Raw genomic sequence first — 6,593 nt, 5'->3', positions numbered from 1 at the left:
TTAAGTTGATGATGCTTAGAATCACTAACTGAATTCTACCTTCATACCAACTTCATGCTGTCTATTATAAAGACAGTATACATCAGGGCTGGGGGAACTCCAGGCCTCCAGGGCCGGTATCCTGCAGGTTTAAGATATTACCTGGGTCAGCACACCTGAATCAAATGATTAGTTCATTACCAGGCCTGTGGAGAACTTCAAGACATGTTGAGGAGGTAATTTCGCCATTTAAATCAGCTGTGCTCGATCAAGGACACATCTAAAACCTGCAGGACAGTGGCCTTTGAGGCCTGGAGTTCCCCAGCCCTGATATACAGTATAGTGTCAGTGTAGGGGACTGAAATTTATTAAGACAACTTACGTATAGTTAAGTTTAGTTCTGTGAATCCACAAAGAGCTGTGAACCTCAGAGCAGCATCAAACAGCTCAGCTGATCACAACCTGTACACAAAGATAATCTACTGAAGTTCACAACAGAAATTATTGTGAGTTTTCATTCTTTTGTTCAAGTTCAAGGTCAAGACTTTAACAAATTTTTAGAATCCTCCACATGCTGAATCTAACATAAACCCCTGACTATACTTACTATCCCGTTTAGGTGTGGAGGCAAAATGTACAATGTAGGCAGCAAAAAATAGAGTTTGATAAATTGTTATATTCTCACATCCTATAAGAGTTATTCACTAATTGTTCATCTAGCAAACTTATCTCCACTTCGATCAAAGTTTCACTGATACTGGCTAGCAGCAGCTAACAGTAACAAAACAGAAAGTTCAGGATATACTGAGCAAATTACCTCAGTATTGCTGCCACTGGACAAAAGTGCACCTCTCCACTGGTAGCTCTGATCTTCACTGACTCAGTGACTCCTAGCGGACTCCTTTCATAAGGTTTTACAGCCTCCTCCACAGTAAATAGATGTGGACACATACTGACAGTGGGTAGCCATTTTTCTATGATCACGCTATCATCACTATGAAAGGTGGCCAGAGTTGTTTTTCCTTCCTACAGCACTATGGCTATGATTATGCACTTTAATCTTTCAATATCTAGCAGTAAGATTTTATGCACTCTAACTTTCTAATGTTTTTCTCCATAAAGTTATCACAGTGGATCTTTTATGTTTCCTGATATTGGTCACTCCCCAGTTAGCCTCATATAACCTAGTCCATCCTTACTGATCCTCCACTGGTGGATAAATATACTGAATGACAACTGAGTGTACTTTTCTCTGTGCTCACTTTGTGAATACTGAATGTGTAATGGACAAATGCATGAGGTAAATTGTCACTCTATATGTTATCATTTAGATTGACTAACGTACTTTATTTGGGTGACTTTGCTAGTTTTTGATAATCTTATTTTAATATATTTTGTCTACAGAGTTGCCTGTAGGGGCAGCGCTGTTTCTGTCTCTGTCATTAAATATACTGGCTTGGTAGAAGTCTTGTTCTTAACTCAAGTTATAAGTTATTCAGGGATGCAACAGATGCATATGGTTGTTATAAAATGTTCCTATTATTTTTTTCCCTCAAATACAGTGGGGCAAAAAAGTATTTAGTCAGCCACCGATTGTGCAAGTTCCCCCACTTAAAATGATGACAGAGGTCAGTAATTTGCACCAGAGGTACACTTCAACTGTGAGAGACAGAATGTGAAAAAAAAATCCATGAATTCACATGGTAGGATTTGTAAAGAATTTATTCTTAAATCAGGGTGGAAAATAAGTATTTGGTCACCTCAAACAAGGAAAATCCCTGGCTCTCACAGACCTGTAACGTCTTCTGTAAGAAGCTTTTCTGTCCCCCACTCGTTCCCTGTATGAATGGCACCTGTTTGACCTCATCATCTGTATAAAAGACACCTGTCCACAGCCTCAACCAGTCAGACTCCAAACTCCGCCATGGCCAAGACCAAAGAGCTTTCGAAGGACACCAGGAAAAGAATTGTCGACCTGCACCAGACTGGGAAGAGTGAATCTACAATAGGCAAGCAGCTTGGTGTGAAAAAATCAACTGTGGGAGCAATCATCAGAAAATGGAAGACATACAAGACCACTGATAATCTCCCTCGATCTGGGGCTCCACGCAAGATCTCATCCCGTGGGGTCAAAATGATCATGAGAACGGTGAGCAAAGATCCCAGAACCACACGGGGGGACCTGGTGAATGACCTGCAGAGAGCTGGGACCAAAGTAACAAAGGTCACCATCAGTAACACACTACAACGGCAGGGAATCAAATCCCGCAGTGCCAGACGTGTTCCGCTGCTGAAGCCAGTGCATGTCCAGGCCCGTCTGAAGTTTGCCAGAGAGCACATGGATGATACAGCAGAGGATTGGGAGAATGTCATGTGGTCAGATGAAACCAAAGTAGAACTTTTTGGTATAAACTCAACTCGTCGTGTTTGGAGGAAGAAGAATACTGAGTTGCATCCCAAGAACACCATACCTACTGTGAAGCATGGGGGTGGAAACATCATGCTATGGGGCTGTTTTTCTGCCAAGGGGACAGGACGACTGATCCGTGTTAAGGACAGAATGAATGGGGCCAAGTATCGTGAGATTTTGAGCCAAAACCTCCTTCCATCAGTGAGAACTTTGAAGATGAAACGAGGCTGGGTCTTCCAACATGACAATGATCCAAAACACACCGCCCGGGCAACAAAGGAGTGGCTCCGTAAGAAGCATTTGAAAGTCCTGGAGTGGCCTAGCCAGTCTCCAGACCTCAACCCCATAGAAAATCTGTGGCGGGAGTTGAAAGTCCGTGTTGCTCGGCGACAGCCCCAAAACATCACTGCTCTTGAGAAGATCTGCATGGAGGAATGGGCCAAAATACCAGCTACTGTGTGTGCAAACCTGGTAAAGACCTATAGTAAACGTTTGACCTCTGTTATTGCCAACAAAGGTTATGTTACAAAGTATTGAGTTGTATTTTTGTTATTGACCAAATACTTATTTTCCACCCTGATTTACGAATAAATTCTTTACAAATCCTACCATGTGAATTCATGGATTTTTTTTTCACATTCTGTCTCTCACAGTTGAAGTGTACCTCTGGTGCAAATTACTGACCTCTGTCATCATTTTAAGTGGGGGAACCTGCACAATCGGTGGCTGACTAAATACTTTTTTGCCCCACTGTATGTACCTTCATTCTTCATGACCCTTATGAAAGCCACAGACCGAAACACACTGGTCAGATAATAAATCAAATATTCTTCCTGCCACAAGTGTTCCTTAAGCTTCACTCCCTTTATGCTCTTGTTCTGCTCCACACACCTTGGAAGTGGGTGAAGCTGTTTGTTCTGTTTCCAGTATTTAACAATCTATACATATAAGTTAAATATGTATACAATACATATTAAATATGGGGCATATGGATTTCCAAATAAGGAAAATCACTAAATTTGCAAAAGCAAATAACAAAAATCATATAGATGACATCCCAGTCCTGTATGTAAATGAGAAATCAAACAGCGTGTTGGCTTTACTTGTGAAAGGTTTTCAATTGAATTCAATTATATTTATATATAACCTTTAAGGTGTAGGTTTGTATCTACACCTTTAAGGAGAGCATTCCCTTTCACTGGTGCTTTGCTGAGAAATCTTTCTCATGTTTGCACACAATGATACACTGTGTTTAGCGTGCCTTATTGCATCAGACATGCAACACAGATGTTTCTTTCTTAATTGACCTTTTACCTCATGCACACAGAATGACACGTTGTATATTCATCACCTGGACCTTTCTTACCTTTCTCGACATGTATCACCAGTGTTGTAATAAACCATGACACGGGTTGAAACAATTCAATGCCCCATTTACAGAAAACGCATCACTCCTCTCCATCTCCACACATCAATAGCAAAGCACCTATTTGACTGACAGTTGGACCATGAAAGGTCTGTAACAATAATCAATTTAGACCATGCTTCTATAGCCTCCTGGGTTTGAGAGATATACGTACATGTATAAAATTACCACCTATCTAGTTCAATATCATCCATCGTTCTTCCTGCAACTCAGAAGGTAGAGCAGATTGTTTGATAATAAAAAGGTGAATAGTTTGATGCAAGTCCTTGTCCTTTTGCAAAATGTTGGGCAAATCCATCTGTGTTTGACAGCTGGCAAAAGGTGCTTTAAAATTTAAAAAGGCTTAAAAAGCCTACGTGTGAATGTATGTGTGAATTTGAGTGCTCAGTTAAAGTAGAAAAGTCAATTTACCATTAGTGGAAAAATATTTAGCTTAAGTGAGATTTTTTACTCTTCACCTGTGCATTTTGGTCACCTGTGCTGCTCTTAAAGATGTTGCCTCACTGGAGCATAAATTGACTTTGCTGCAAAAAAAGGTGTGGAAAATACAAAACCTATTTTTTGCAGCAAACTCCCACATCGACTTCTATGTTACACCCTGGCGATGAGAAGGGAGAGAGAGAGGGAGAGAGAGAGGGAGGGAAGCCAATATTTGTTTTACTTTGTCGCTGTGTTTCCACCCTCCCTTTTGTAGAAATGCACCCTGGATTCCTTTTGTGAATCACCCAGCAACAGACACATCACTTTGTCACCATCTTTTCAGTGCAAGCGGAAACCATTGCGCCCAGGCTCTTCTGGAGAGGCCAAGCAGAATCCTACCTGACTGTCTTACCAATGAAGAGCCAAAACCCATTCTGTGGGGTTGCTGTGTGTTACACATAACTGGTCCTGACAAAAGTCCCTCCCTCTGCAGCACCCAGAAAGAGCCGAGGCTTTTTAGGATTAAGACACATGGAAAACTGCAGTTTGCATTTGCTTTCCATAAGCTCTCGAGTGCAGAGCCAACAAACAATAGTGTTTGTTTTTTAAGTGTTAGCTTAGCGGGTATTTGAGTTCCTAAAAGCACTGAAATCATTACAATTAATGCAAGAAGCACAGAGTTTTTATAGACCTATTCTGCCAGTGGAAAAAAAACATGTGGCTGTATTTACGAAGATAAAAATATGTTTAGCATAATAATATATAGATTGCATTCTTTTTACTGTATCCACTTGAGTTTGCGTAAAGATAAAGCTCTGCCATCAGATGTGATTTAATTTTAACCACACCCGCTGTACTGTATATAAATGCTGGTAGGTTAATCCACCACGATGGTCTGCAGAGGATGAATTTAGAGAATTATGATGAACTCTTGACTTTTCTTCTAACACCATCATGAGGTTTATATTTAAAGTTAGGACTAAAATGTGTTGATGTGGCCTTGGTATACTTGAATAATCAGGTCAGTATTCTAATCTGTGCATTACATTACTTTATAAGTGCTACACCAACATTAATATCACTGATAACAGCCTTAAATTTTTACCGTGCTGACATACACGACTAAATCCCTGAGCATAGTAACATTAATGCTTGCTGAAAATTAACATCTTTGCATTTAATGTCAATGAGCTGTCATTTCTGTGGCTGTACGTCTCATATTGTTATATTAATCTGCATGTAGTCATTCCAGATTAAGAAACTTCTATTCTTCAACAAGTTAAAAAATGTATGGCTTCAGGGGCATTTTTATAACAACTATAGAGGGATGTTACTGCTACGACAAGGACGCTGAGGAAAAAAGGGCTTCACCTAGCCAGGCATCAAAGCATCGCAGAAGTACTGAAATTGACCCGTGGCATATTTCTACATGGCTCTGTAAATATGCCTGAATTTAAAAATGCATCTGTCATCATTATCGCAGTCATCATCTGCATCGCCATTTTGTCTGTCCCGCATGAGAGATAATCGACTGTACAGTTTCAGAGCATTGCTTTTGTCCCCAGCGTCTCAGCAGCGAAACTGACAGGAGGCCAGCTGTCTGCCCGTGTGTCTGCCTGTACTCTGCTCTTTATTACCACCACCTCCTTCTGTAATTACAAGCTCCAGTGCACACAAGCACACCATCAGGTGGGGCCAGGGCCACAAGCACGGCACCAGCAGCTCTCATCATTGTGGCATTTTGAATTCCCCCCGCGTGTAAGAGCTGTAGGCCAACAGGAGGCACATCAGAGGTGCCACAGCCTGCAGGCCAATCAGCCAGCTGGGGTAAGAAATGCTACATTTTGTTTCATATCATTAGAAGGTTAGCTCACCCCTCATTGGTTCACCATCTGGGCATTCTTTCTTCCTTTCTCCCTCAGTGCTGTGGCTTCTCAGTACCGTATCAACACTGCACAGCCTTCAGCATGGTGCGCAGAGATAAAAAAGAACTGAAGATGGAGGCGAAAGATCTGGGTAGATGAACATGGAGGCGAGAGCAAATCAAGAAAAGTAGAGAAGTGAGGGAAAATAACATAAAAAGAAATTAGGCAATATGACTGAAATAACAATATTAATATCAGAAAAAAGTACATATTATCCAGGACTTTAAGTATATTAAATTGCATATGATACCACGTGATAATAAAGTGAAGCTGCTTTAATGTCAAAATTTACATAGAACATCAAAATTGGGGTGACCGCGGTTCAGGGGGTTGGGAAGCTTGCCGGTACGATCCCCAGCTCTGTCTGTCTTGGTTGTTGTGTCCTTGGGCAAGACACTTCACCTACTGGTGATGGCCAGAGGGGGCTGATGGC

Source organism: Neolamprologus multifasciatus, chromosome 5, assembly GCF_963576455.1.
Source record: "Neolamprologus multifasciatus chromosome 5, fNeoMul1.2, whole genome shotgun sequence".
In the NCBI taxonomy this organism is placed as follows: Eukaryota; Metazoa; Chordata; class Actinopteri; order Cichliformes; family Cichlidae; genus Neolamprologus; species Neolamprologus multifasciatus.
Note: the sequence above shows the minus strand (reverse complement) of the source record.